This window comes from Phascolarctos cinereus, unplaced genomic scaffold (assembly GCF_003287225.1).
Source record: "Phascolarctos cinereus isolate Bilbo 61053 unplaced genomic scaffold, phaCin_HiC Scaffold_3;HRSCAF=262, whole genome shotgun sequence".
NCBI lineage: Eukaryota > Metazoa > Chordata > Mammalia > Diprotodontia > Phascolarctidae > Phascolarctos > Phascolarctos cinereus.
This window is the reverse complement of record NW_027555736.1, coordinates 151,753,310-151,768,181: the sequence shown is the minus strand read 5'-3', so window position 1 is coordinate 151,768,181 and position 14,872 is coordinate 151,753,310. Positions and strand designations below refer to the sequence as shown.

General features: G+C 37.3%; 1 pseudogene; it reads left to right on the top strand.

Annotated features, from left to right (window-relative positions):
- Nucleotides 1-2,551: 2,551 nt before the first annotated feature.
- Nucleotides 2,552-3,571, top strand: LOC110191992 (elongation factor 1-beta pseudogene; annotated as a pseudogene).
- Nucleotides 3,572-14,872: the final 11,301 nt, after the last annotated feature.

The following is a 14,872-nucleotide window of genomic DNA, read 5'->3' as shown; positions in this document are numbered from 1 at the left end:
AAGTATTCAGCCACCATCAGTTCTTTCTCTGAGAATATATAGCATTTTTCATCATAAGTCCTTCAGAGTTGTCTTGAATCATTGTATTGTTCAGAAAAGCTAAGTCATTCATAGCTGATCATCTTAAAATATTGCTGTCACTTTGTACACAGTACATTTTACTTTGCATCAGCCCATACAAGTTTTTCCAGGTTTTTGTGAGAGCATCTTGCTCATCATTTCTTATGGTACAATACTATTCCATGATAATCATATACCACAACTTGTTCAGCCATTCCCCAATAGATGAGCATTCCCTCAATTTCAAATTCTTTGTCCCCAGAAAATATAAATATAATATAAATGTATAGTTTTTTTTCCTTTTTTTAAATCTCTTTTGGGATACAGACCTAGTAGTGGTATTGCTAGGTCAAAGAATATGCATAGTTTTATAGCCCTTTGGGCATAGTTCCAAATTGCTCTACAGAATGGTTGAATTAGTTCACAACTCCACCACCAACGCATTAATATCTCTTACCTTTTCTGTCCTATTAGCCACATTCTACTATTTTGTAGAAATTATTAATTCTTTCAATTAATTTTAGCTGACTCTCTAGGTTATGTATAATATTATGTCATCAGCAAAAGCAATAACTTTGTATCTTCTTTACCCATATTTATTCCTGTCATTTTTTTTGTCTTATTACTACAGCTAGAATTTTTAGCACTATGTCAAATAATGGTGATGATAATGAGCAACCTTGTTTTATCCCCTAGTCTTATTGGGAAAGGCCTCTAGTTTATCTCTGTCATATATAATACTGGTTTTTGGCTTAAGATAGATATTTATCATATTAAGGGAAGGTCCATTTAATACAATACATTTTAGTGTTTTTTTTTTCCTTTTTTTTTTTTGGTGAGACAATCAGGGTGAAGTGACTTGCTTAGGGTCACACAGCTAGTATGTGTCATGTGTCTGAGGATGAATTTGAACTCAGTTCTTTGTGACTCCAGGGCCGGTACTCTATCCACTGCCCCACCTAGCTGCCCTACACAATTTATACTTTTTAACATATGCAATGCTAGCCTCTTTGTTAATGTTTTATTTTAAAATCTTGCATAGATAACCATTAGGGATATTGGTCTGTAGTTTTCTTTCTCTTTTTTGTCTCTCGTAGGTTTATTTTTCAAGACCATATTTGTATCATAGAAGGAATTTGACAAGGTACTTTCTTTTCTATTTTTACAATGTATCTGTAATGTTGGAATTCATTTTTCTTTAAATGTTTGCTAGAATTCACTTTTAAATCCATCTGGTTCTGGGGTTTCATCCCCCTTGGGAGTTCATTTCTTGTTTGGTTTCTTCTTCAGAGATTGGATTATGGGGACTTCTGGCTAAACGACGGGTAGGGAACCTGTGGCCTTGAGGCCTGGACAACAGAGATAAGTTTCCTAGTTCCCACATATCTACTCTAACAAAAACTTGAAACGGAGTTGTTTAAACATGTCATTTCTTGGGTAGTTTGATTTTTGTAATTTTGCATCTCTTTCATTTAAGTTGTCAGGTTTTTTGCATATAATTGGGCAAATGTTTCAAATAATTTCTTTTATTCTTTATTTGTTATTTCTCCTTTTTTTTTAATATTGGCAATTTGGTTTGCCTCTATATTTTCTCTAATCTGACTAGCTATATAGGTTTATCTATTTTGGTTTTTTTTTTCTTGAAACAACCAGCTAATAGTCTTACTTACCAATTCAATGTGCTTTTTTTCTTTCAATTTTGTTAATCACTTCTTTGATTTTTAGAATTTCTATTTTGATATTGGATTTTTTAAATATGTTGGTCTTCTAGGGTTTTTTTTTAGTTGTATGCCCAATTTATCAATCTACTCTTTCTCTCTTTTGCCAATGAAAATGTTTAGAAATATAAATTTTCCTCTAAGGATGAAGATTTTATTTTAGAGCAGAGGGTTCTTAATTTTTAAATATTTTGGACTCCTTTGGCAGTCTGTGAAATAAATTTATGTACCCCTTTTCAGAATATGTTTTTAAGAACATAAGATAAAATATGTACAATAATAAAAGAAATATATTGAAATATAGCTATCAAAATATTAATAAAGCAAGTTCACAGACCTCAGGTTAAGAATCTCTTATTTAGAGGAAAGTAGATGTCACTAGAATTTCTTGATGGTATGGTAATATATGTCTCTTAGGAATCTGATTTGCTCAGCTGTGTGGAAGATGGATTGGAAAGGAGAGAGAATGGAGTTAGAACATTTAGGAGACTATTGCAGTCTCCTAGGCTAAGTAAGGTGAGAGAATATCTGAACTAGGGTGTGGATAAGTGAGTGGAGAGAAACCGGAAGATTGCAGGGCTCTTGCAGAGGTAGAAAAATCAGGACTTGGCAACTGATTAGATATGGGGACTAAAAGAGTCAATAATAAAGAATGTCTTGAAGGATGTTTATTTATTATTTTACTGCCTATATTACTTCTCATTTCCCTATCCCTCCATAAAAAAGGGTTAAGGATGATGATTCCTAGGTTGCCAATCTGGCTGACTTGAACGATGGTAGTACTTTCAAGAGGAATAGGGAAGTTAGGAAAAAAGGATATGTTTTGGGAAAAGATAAAAGATTCTGCTTGGGACGTATTGAATTTGACATATTTGAGAGTCATTAGTAGTTTCTTTCCTCTGCTGTATTTAGGTGGCTTCTTCCCATTCCCACATCAGAACAAGAAAGAGGTGGAGTGCACACACACAATGATGATTAAAAAAAGAAAAAAAAAAGGCTCGGCGCCCAGCGTTAGAGTGTTTGCACATTGTGCTCCTTTCCTGCCCCGCGCTCAGTTTTTCTCCCTCTGCAAACAACAACGCCGCCTCTTCCACATCTCTTCTACCACCATCACGGGCTTCGGAGATCTCAAGATACCCGCGGGCCTGTAGCACCTCAACGACTTCCTGGCGGACAAGCCCTACATCAAAGGGTATGTGCCATCCCAGGCTGACATTGCACTATTTGAAGCAGTCTCAGGCCCACCACCTGCCAACTTGTACCATGCTCTCCGTTGGTATAACCACATTAAACCCTATGAGAAGCAGAAGGCAAGCTTTCCAGGAATGAAGAAGACTTCGGGCAAGTATGGGCCTGCTGATGTAGAAGATAGCACAGGAAGTGGTGGAGCTACAGATAGCCAAGATGATGATGACATTGATCTCTTTGGGTCTGATGATGTTGAGGAAAGTGAAGAAGCAGAGAAGCTAAGGGAAGAATGCCTTGTTCAGTATGAATCAAAGAAATTAAAAAAAAACTGCAATTGTTGCCAAGTCTTCTATCTTACTGGTTGTAAAACCTTAGGATGATGAGGCAGATATGGCAAATTGGAGGAATGTGTCAGAAGCATTCAGTAAGATGGCTTGGTCTGGGGATCTTCCAAACTAATTCCAGTTGGATACAGCATCAAGAAGCTTCAGATACATGGTGTAGTGGAAGATGATAAAGTTGGGACAGATACACTAGAGGAAAAGATAACTGCTTTTGAAGATTGTGCGCAATCCATGGATGTTGCTGCCTTCAATAAGATCTAAAACCAGCATCCTCAAAAATTGCATTTAAATAATTAATAAATAAATTGCAGGCAAAAAAAGAAAGAAAGAAAGAAAGAAAGAAAGAAGAGAGAATGAACAATAGGTTTTTGAGGAGGAAGATTGATTCATAATCATTTCACCAATACTTCTGATATCACACCTCCTAATTTCCTTGCATGTCTCAGCTGCAACTCCCAGCTTCCCATTCCTGCTTCATCCCTTAGGCTTTTGTTATCAAACTCAAATTCCTCACCCTTGCTTAGATCCAAATTTGGAAGATATAAATTTCCCCCCAGATACAGGATTTCCCCTCATACCTCACACCTGCCCTGCAGGTATACTGGCTTTGCAGCTCTTGTTGTCATCTCTCACAGAGTCAGCCTTAAGTGTAGGCAGAATGGATGCAGTATGTTTTGTGGAAGGGCACCAACAAAATCCTCCTCCTAAAATATTCTTTTCACAAATGTCTGAAATTCTATCATTAATTAGTAACTTATTGGGATTAAGCATTGCATTCAATTCAACACCTACTATATGTAAGGCACTGGAAATTTTTTTTTAAAAATGTACTTTCCTTGTTCTCAGTTAACTTACATTCACTTGGGAGACTATAATGTGTATACTAATAAATAAATTCAAGATAATTTCAAGAAGGAGATCACACTAACAATTGGAGAGAAAGGGGAAAATCACGAAAGCTCTTGTGTAGGAAATGGCATCTGAGTTGTGCTTTGAAGGAGCTTACTAAGAGATGGAAGCCTTGGAGGATTACCACCTGAGCAAAGATATGGAGTAAGGTGATGGAATGCTGTGTACAAAGAACAGTTTAAAAAAAAAAGAGTACATAAAGGGAAGTAATATGAAATAAGACTGGAAAAATGTTTTGGGGAGTTTTAAGTGTTATGCTGAAGATTTTGCTTTTTATCCTAAAGACAAGTGGGAGCCACTGAAGATCTTTGAATAGAAGGGTTAAATCTGTGATAGAGCAATATCAATTTCACAGCTATGAGGGAAGGATTGGAGAAGGGAGAGAACAGAAGCAGGGAGACCAATTCAATTTCTCCTGAGGAACGGTATATGTTAGTGTGAATAAATTTCATCATTTACACTGGCAGGAGGATCTGGTAACATGAGAGAAGGGGGAATGTTCAAGTAAGATAGAAGAAAGGGGATGCTAAAAAGGAGAAAGAGGGAGAGAGTGGGGTACCATGGAAAGAATGTTGGATTTGGAGTCAGAAGACCGGGCTTTGATTATAAACTTTGCCACTCATTGCCTGTGTGACATGGACAAGTCATTTAATCTTTCTAGGACTCAGTTTCTTCATTTGTCAAATGGCCTCTGAAATCCCTTCTAGATCAAAAATCTGTGACTCAGTAAAGGAGTTAGACTAGACAACTGCTAAGGTTCTTCCCAGCTCTAAATTTTGATCCTCTAATCTGACATTTTTATGGTAAAGAAAAAAGAGCTGGGGGCCTGAATGCTAGCATAGAGCCGTGGCTGTTCAGGTGGACAAATATGACTGGGTGCCAAGTTCCTGAGATGAATCTTGACAGGTTCCACTTGAACCTAGGGGAAAATAACTAGATACAGGTCTTGTTGAAGATTTAGTTAGTGCTGGTGTTTCTTTCAAATGGCTGAAAATGGCACATAGAGCACAATGAGTGGGGGGTGTTTGGGAGCAAAGGCCAGATAAAGTTTATAGGAGTGGAGTAACAGTGTAATCTTTGAGGTTTGGGATGCCTAAGTCCTACTTTGTGCCTTCCTTGTGGGTGTGTACCTGGCCACACCCTGGAACAGATAACTGGGGAGACATCATGGTATCATGGAAAGAGGGTTGTCTTTGGAGTTAGAAGATCTGGGTTTCAATCCTGACTCTGGTATTTACTGCTTGTGACTTTGGGAAAATCACTTAATCTTTCTGGGCCTCCGTTTCCATATTTGTAAGATAAGAGGCTTGGACCAGATGGTCTCTAAGTCCCCTCCCAGCTCTAAATCTATGATTTATGACCCCACCATCCTATGGGGGAGGTGAGTAACAGTTTCCAAGACATCTCTGTGGTTCCAAGGTCAGGGGATTGTTCTGTTCCAGTGTTTGGTACACAATGTATATCAGAGAAGGGATTGAGAGAGGATGAGCTCTGTCACAGAGTCAGCCTATGATCAGTGTATCGAATTCCACCATCCCAAGCTCACTCCCTCAGCCATGCCGCAGACTCCAGGATGTGACACTGAAGCCAAACAAAATCTTAATTTTGTTGCCAATCCTGCTCACATATTTTTCCTGCTCCATTTGCCTTAAAGATGTCAGATATCATTAGATGGGAGGGAACATTATTAGACCAAAGAAAAACCTGGTGGAAACACCCTGCTCTTTATGAGCAACTCACTGAAATAGCCAAGGTATGTGTATTTAATTTCTTTGGAAGCAGGATTTCCTCTGATTTGATTTCTTGTGGTGTTTTATTTTCACTGTTTAAAACTGCTCCATGCTGTCCCATTTTGGGCTTGTTTTTCAAGGGATTTCTCTGGTATTTCGATTTTGGTCAGGAGTTGGCCAGGTTTCTGTTTAAAGTTCCCAGAATCAGCAGGAAGAATTCAAGAGATAGCTTGATTCCTGCCAACTCTGAGGAAGCTGACACCCAAAATATCTTTGTAAGGGACAAAACTGGCAGCAATCCTGGCTCTGGAACCCTGCTAATAAACTGATTTCAACCCCAGGCTCTAACTTGTACTGCCCTGACATGAATCAGACATGAACCTGAAAATATATATGGAAGAAAGTTGACATAACAATCAGCCATTGATTTTTTTTCTCAACGAATATTTATTTTTCTTTCCTTCCCTTCCTCTCCTTCTATTGAAGGACACCCCCCCCAAAAAAAAACCTCAACAACCTTGTAACAAATATTCATAGGCAAGCAAATGCAAAACAAAATCCCACACTGACCATGTGTAAAAATATACATCTCAGTCTGCACCTTTAGTCCATCACTTCTCTATAGGGAAATGAGCATCACTTCTCTGGAATCATGGGTGACCATTGCATTGATCAGAGTACTTAAGTCCTTCCAAGTTTTTTTTCTTTATAATGTCAACCATGACATTTTAAATGTATTACATTATGTGAACAATTCCACTGTTGAACTCCAACACTGGGAGTTCAATGTATCTTTTGCCTGAGGTGGCACTGGGATGGATCTTAGGGCATTGTTTTGAAACAGAAAACTTCAGGCACTTTACCTTTAATGAATCAACCTACTTTGCAAAAGGCACTGTGCCAAATACCTAGGAGAATTCAAAATAGTATAACACACAGTTTTACTCTCAATGGACCACCCACCCACTGCGGCCACTGCCTGGAGTAGTAGCTACACGGTCAGAGATTGCATGCATGGGGTTTGGCTGGGGATTCAGAGACACAAGCTCACCAAAGCAGGTAGCAGGAATGACTCAGGAGATGGGACTCTAGATCAAAGCAACCATTTCTCTGGTAGACAGGAAGTAAGAGATCTTGTTCATAGCTTCATATCTGAACTCTGTTTTGCTTTGGTTAAAGACAGACCAAGTATATCTGCCTTTACAAGATGATATTTTGATTGTGGAAAACATGAAGAGATTTTAGGTCTCCTTCCATGAACTATAGAAACTAAGGTTGCATAAGGGGTATTGTTGCAACCTTATTTATTCTCCTGCTAAGTGCTCTGAAGTAACTCTTAATTGGCTATGTCTAGCTGCATCCCTGAGGTTATTTGTAATTAGGGTTAGAACTACTTGCTTTCTAATTTAATGATATTCCAGTCCTCCAGTATCATAGTTTTCAGGATTATTTGCATATGTTTTACAAAAAACTTCCTGTAATGCCTTATCATTGGATAGAGGCTATTTAGTGGTTTCCAAAGCTATGCCTGTAGAGTACAAACTTTGAAAGGTCTAATCATGTGGAAAGTATGGACTGGGCAATGAACTGTATGCCTATTGTCCAAATACTGACCTCACTAAGTTCAGAGATGAGGCTTGACCACAGAATGCTGATTTCCTTCTTCCTTTGTTCCTTCCTCCCTCTCTTTTTTCTTTCTCTCTTTTTTCTTCTTCCTTCCCTTCTTTCCTACCTCCTTCCCTCCCTTCTTTCTTTTCTCTTTTCCTCTCCTTTCTCCTTCCTTCCTTCCTTCCTTCCTTCCTTCCTTCCCTTCCTTCCTTCCTTCCTTCCTTCCTTCCTTCCTTCCTTCCTTAGACACTCACCAAACTGTGGTGACATGGGAGAGGATTCTGGGAAGATGGCGGAGTAGGTCAGAAAATTCCAAGCTCTCGAGATTCCCCCCCAACAAAAGAGATAAAATAGCACCTCAGGGCAAACATTGTGGTAAAAAATAAATAAGAGTAGGGGCAGAACAATGGTCCTCCTGGGACATTGGAGATATGAAGAAAAATTCCAGGGGGAGTTTTAGCCCCTGTGAAGAGTAAACCCCAGGCTAGGGACTGCTTAAACAAGTGGCAAGCCCTGGGGTTAGCTGGGTTGGGAGGCTGCCTCAGCCTCAACCACAGGAACTTTTACCCCTGGGACAGTGAGGAGAATTGGGCATCTGAGCCAGGGAAGACTGAGGGAACCTCTGCTGGCAAGGAATGCCAGACCCAGCTGGGCTGCAAAGACCGTCAGAGGAGAGAAAGAACCAGCACATGCCCAGTGAACGTAGAAGCAGTGGGGCTGGGATGTCACTGGCTGTGGGCACTTCCAGGAGGCTGGAGGTCTTGGTTTCAGTTCCAGGCCAGAAGGGAGAACTGAAGGAGAATCTGAGGCCAGAGGTACCCCGCCTCCCATACCATAAGACTAGAGGTGATTACAAAAACTGCTACAAAAGAAAATGCACAGGCAAAGGAGAAAAAATCCACCCATAGAGAGTTGCTATGGGAATAGAGAAGACCTGGGTTCATCTTCACAAGAGGATACCAAAGCAAAGAAACCCTCTTCTACATAAAAGACTAATGTCAAATGATCACCTGCCCAAAAAGAATTCATAGAAGAACTTCAAAAAGACTTTGAAAATTAAATGAGAGAGACCGAGGAAAAACTAAAAAAAAAAAATTAAGAACAATTAAAAAAACCAATTGGATTATGAAAAGAAAGTCAACCAATTAGAAAAGGAAATCCAGAATCTTAAGGAAGAAAATGAGTCCTTGAAAATCTGAATTGGGCAAGGGGAAGCAAGAGATCAAGAAATAATAAAACAAAATATAAAGAATGAAAAAATAGAAGAGAATGTGAAACATCTCATAAGAAAAACAACTGATCTGGAGAATAGATCAAGAAGAGAAAACATAAGAATAATTGGACTACCCAAAGGCTATGATCAAAAAAAGAATCTTGATACAAAACACAAGAAATAATTAAAGAAAATTGTCCTGAAGCATTAGAATAAGAGAGGAAAGTAGAAATAGAAAAAAAAAAAACACCTACCACCATCTGAAAGAGATCCTACGAGGAAAACCCACAGGAATATTATAGTCAAATTCTGAAACCCCCAGCTTAAGTATAAAATGTTATGAGCAGCAAGAAAAAAAACAATTTAAATATGATGGAGCCACAATTAGAATCACACGAGACCTAGCAGTGATGACACTAAAAGACCGCAGGTCTCAGAATACTATATATCAAAGAGCAAAAGAACTGGGATACCAGCCAAAATATCATACCCAGCAAAGGTAAATATAATTCTCAGTGAAAAAAAGAATGGATATTTAATGAATTGTCAGACTTTCAGGACTTTGTTAAAAAAACCAAAACCAAAACCAAAACCTGAAATTAATAGAAGATTTTGCATACAAGAGCCAAGAGAAAGATAAGGTACATATGAATGACCAATTATAAGGGACTCAATAAGGATAGACTGTTTACATCTTATGTATGTAAAATATAAAACTAAGATTGTTATTAGTAATTGGGTAGTTCATAAGAAAGATTGGGGTAGACCTGAGTATGATATGACTTTAAAAAGTAAAACCATTCAGGAGCAGCTAAAAAGAGTAATTATCTTATACAAATGAGGTGCAAGAGGAAGAACCAATACAGAGGAATTAGATGAGGGAGGAGGGCTGTTAGTTTTGGAAACCTACTTTCATTGGGAATGGGTTCAAGAGGGAACAATACATACACACCTAGAAGAGTATAAAAGTCTTCTAAATTTAGAAAGAAATAAAATGCTATGGGGATAGGAAAAGGGGAGAGGATAAGGGAGGGATCTTTAGATGGGAGGGTGAGGGAATAAGTTAAAGGGGGGTATAGAAAAGTGTTTAGATTAATGGGAATGGGAGGATAAGAGAGAGATCCTTGGCAGGGGTGGGTGGGTAGGTGGGTAGGTTAAGTAATAGGAGGGCAAGGTGGCAGGCAGATGTAAAGTAGAGGAGTCAGGAGGGATATGAAATAAGAGATGCCCACAAACATTCAAAAACAAAGATCAGGAGTACAATCTCTTAGGAAAAGTATATGTTAATGTATGTATGTACGTATATGTACATGTGTATGTATATATCTATATATAAATATATCCATGCTTAACTGCAGCCTACTGGGGTGAGGGGAAAAAGAACAAAGTAAAAAGTACACAGCAGAGAACAAAAGAAAACTTACAAGGAAGCAAAGAAAAGATGGACAGCTCTCAACACAATGCATAGTATTTATCATATAGGCTTTCTAGAAATTGAAATTTATTGCTACATATTTTGAATGAAAACATATGACTTTTTTCTTTTCTTATTTTGTAGTTAAGTTTTAATATTGAAGTTTATAATATGCTTCTTTTTCTTTTCTTATTATATATTTAGGTTTTAGTATTTAAGTCTTAAAAAAAAACTATGCTGACATGGAGAGGTTTTGATCAGCATTTGTGGAAAACAGGATTAACCAGAAATATATTATAGATCCTTGAAGTATTTCCTGTGTTTAGCCTAACTTATCTCTGGATTTGACTGACAGGATAATGTTCACCATATTCTTTCTAATTCAGGCTGCTTAGTACTTTATACACTGATGCTGAGAAACACACCTAACACAGTCTTAGGATTACATTCCTAAGCTAATTCATAGGCTATATTATTCCTAAGTTCAAAGGAACAACCTTTAATTGTTATTTTGCATCTGAGGATAGTTTTGAAGTTTATAGGGAAATAATTTCTTTACCTTTCATCTGGAAAGGATAGATTTTAAATGAATGTTGTTTGAAGTCTTGTATGTAATCATATGTATAAAAACTTGTTGATAATTAACTTTACAGATTTTGCTTGTGGTGACAAGATTCTTAAAACAGCAGTAGGAATGTAGCAATATTGAGCTGGTTAGTTTTTTTACAGAAAACCCAGTAATCCTGTAACATTAGTACTAAATAAATGTATTCATGAATAATGCAGGGAATGGTTGAATAATCATTTTAAGATGACACACAAGTGTGCCAGCTTCTTCAGGCATTTAAAGTCTGCTTTGAAAGTAGTTCCGATAGTTGCCTACAATGTAGAACAACAATCTATAGAACTGTTATCCTAAATAGGCTGTTTTTGCTCCTCTCTTAAATGTGTTCCCTAGCAATTAGCCACAAGATCGTATTTTTAATATTACTGATAACTTCATCATGGGTGTGACTATTTTTCAGGAAGTCGTTTGCAAGGAACACTCCCCAATAAATAGTTCTTTTCCAGGAAATCAAAGTTAGAACATTTTTTGGACCAAATTTAACAAAAAGAAAATAAAACCTGACACTTGTTTTATTTTTCCCTGTGAATAGTTTGCTTTTAATAGTATTTAATATTTCTACTTCTATAGGTACACTTCAATTTAAACAAACCTTAAATAGGAAAATCAGAATTTCTATACAAGATAAATGAGGAGGTCAATGTTTGCTATACGAAAGAATTCTTCATTCCACTAAGAAATGACAGTATAATCAATTCACTTTGTACCTAAAATGATTTGATTTAATTTAGTCTCTAGGAAACTGTAAGGAATACCAAGATCACTGACATACTGCTCCTATCTTGTGGCATAACCAAACTATTTCTATTCTAATTTAATGATTGAAATTGAAATGACTTTAAGCATGAGAGGCAGCATGGTGGACTGGAAAACATGTTGGATTTGGAGTCTAGAACGTAGGTTGGAGGCCTCCCTCTACCACTTTCTTCTTCAGTGACTTTGGTTCAGGGATTTAATCTCTCTGGACCTCAGGTTCCACGTACGTAAAATGTTGTCTGACTAGATGGCCTCTTTAGTCTCTTCCATCTCTAAATCTCTCATCCTATGATCTTGTATTGTCAGATATACACTACATACCTCAAGTCAATTCCAAATTATAAGACAGAAAATAAGATTTTTTTCTTCTGTTTGTTCAGAGGCAGTTTAATAGAGACCTTGCCCATGGAAGCCACAGAGTCAGGAAATCTTAGGTTTAAAATCTTCAAGGCCTTCTGTCTGACACAGGCTAGGTGTGTGTCATTAGGCAAATCACTTAATCTCTCAGTCTTGGGCAATTCTATAAGATTATACATGGCATAAGATAAATTGATGGTAGAGAGAGTTTCCTTACTAGGAGTTCTCTACACCAATGAAGTTATAGGTCTTCTGTCCTTAGCCTTTTTTACTTCTTACTTTACACTCTTTTTCTTTATCATGCAATGTAAATGGCTGTTAAATCTCTATCTCCTTTCACCCAAGCTCCAGTCCCATATTTCTAATGTATTCTAAATCTAAAGTCTTGAAACATTTGAAAACGTTTTCCTCTCTCTCAGTCCTCAGGTTCAATCAGTTGTCAAATCTTGTCAATTTTACCTTGCAAAACAAACAAACAAACAAACAACAACATCCAATTATACCTTACAATATCTGTCATATCTGCCTCGCCTTCACTTATATTGCCAACATTCTTGTTCAGGTCTTCATTAGCTCTCACCAGGATTATTGCCAAAGCCACTTAACTTGATCTCCATGTTTCTATATTCTCTTTGCAACCTATCTTTCACTCTACTGTCAAAATAGTTTTCCTAATGTGCAAATCTTACCAATTATTTCTCTACTTCAAAGCCATCAGTGACACTCCACTGCTTACCAGATAAAATATGAATTTTTTAAGCTTGACATTCTAGGATCTCCACAATCTGGCTCCAGACTCTAGGCTCACTGTGTTTTCTTTTTCATGTACTATATGTTATTGCCAAACTACAGCTGTTCTCCTGTCTCCATGCCCTTGAGCGCACTATCCCCATAAGTGGAATGGACTCTTTTATATCCAGTGGCCCTTGTTGAAACTTTTCCCTTTCTTCAAAGCCCTGCTCTCTCATGAGACCTAATTTCCCCAGCTGTGTCATCTCTTCTTCCTCAAATCTCCCATGCCTCTGTGACCTCACATGTATATATAATGTTTTAACTTGGGTTATTGTTATTTGTATACATGTCTTCTCTCCTTTGCTAAGCTCTTTGAGCTCAGGAACTATTTCATTTCATCCTTGGATGTCCAGAACTTAACACAGTGCTTATAAATAGTAAGTGCTTAAGAAAAGTTTGATGAATTAAATGGAATTGAGTGATAAGCACTCAAGAAACATGAGTTAACTTTTTAATAAAAATCTTTTACTTGACAACATCTAGACTAAAAAATAAGACACTTCCATGTTCAATTTAAGGGCCCAAGTTTTGCTTTTGGGAACCATTCAGGTATTTATATTCTTTGTGTATATCCTGAGAAAAAAGGTGAGATAAGAAGACTCTAAAGGTCCTTAACAGTAATGTCCAACTCTAACATTTACTCCTCCATGAAAGAGACCTGTGGAATTTATCTAGGCGCCAGCCTATGTTGCCCCTTTTAAAGGAGGCAGTTAACATTTCCAGCCTTTGAACTATCTGCATTCAGTGACATTTATCACCATATAGTTTAGTCATAAAAGATAAATCAAAATTGTAGAAATAGTCAGGTACCTAAGGCTTAGTAACAAAGGTTACTTTCCACAAGCAAAAACAAGGGACCTTCTCTTGGCTTCATGCCTGAACTCAAAGAAGGAATAGTGGTGGGTGTGTGTGTGTGTGTGTGTGTGTGTGTGTGTGTGTTTAGACCAGGACTGGGGAACCTGCACTTTGGATTCAGTCAAAGGGTTGCACTTGAGGACCTAGAGGGCCACGTGTAGCCCTGAGGCCATAGGTTCCCCACCCCTGGTCTAAATTGTTATTAGCCTTGAGGCTTAATTGGATCAATGAAGTCTAATTAGATCATACTTCATCCCTTCATCCCACCCCTAATCCCACCATACACACCACCATCATACAAACCACAAACCACAAATCAGTTTTATAAAACTAATGCCAAACTTGAGGTATCACCAGTGACTGGTATTTTAAATATTAATATTGATGGAAAGATAGGTTAGAATTCTCAAGAGATTTGCAGATAAATAGAAAACTGCTGTTTCATAGTTGCTAAATAATCTTCAAGGTAGAAGAAAATCTGCTAATTTCTATAAAGAAACAGAGAAAAGAAAGAAGACTAAAAACAGTATTTCCTTAAGGGGGAGAATTATCACCCATCCATCAATATTTTTGTTTTATTTTTACAAAACAAACAAAAAACTTGTCTGGCTATATAAGAAAAGATTATCAACACAAAGATCTTTAGTTTTCCAGCATGGAGTCATTTCATAATAATATAGAATCATAGAATGTTATGGATAGAAAGGACCTCAGAGATCATCTGGCCTAACCCCTCATTTCACAGAATCGATTCAATTCAATTCGATAAACAATTTAAAAACTTCTACTACAAATAAGTCATCGAATACCAAGACAAAACTGAAATAAACCCTTCAATCCAGAAGCTAGTAAACTGGGGATAGTGGTAGTAGTGAGAGATATGATAATATAAACAAGAAAGTAAAAACTAAGGTATTTCAAGGAAAGAGTTAGGGATTTAGGGAGCTCAGAAAAAGGCTTCATGTAGAAGGGGTGGCATCTGAAGTGCACTTTGAAGAAAGAAGTGTAAACTAGACATGGGGGACCATTTGTACAAAGACATGGAGGTGGGAGATGGAATTTTCTCTATTCAGGAACAGCTATTCAGCCAGTTTAAATTTTTTAACACACACACACAAAACCTCACACACCAGAATGCAAAAGAGGATTGTATATGAAACCATGAATCTCTGTTTCATATTGCTTGTTTTTTTTAAGAAGTACTAATAAACCCTATCCATTACATTACCCATCCTGCTTCTCTGTGATTTCTTCTGAATTTCCTTTTGTTCTCTTCTATATATTTAAAATAAATGCTTCAATG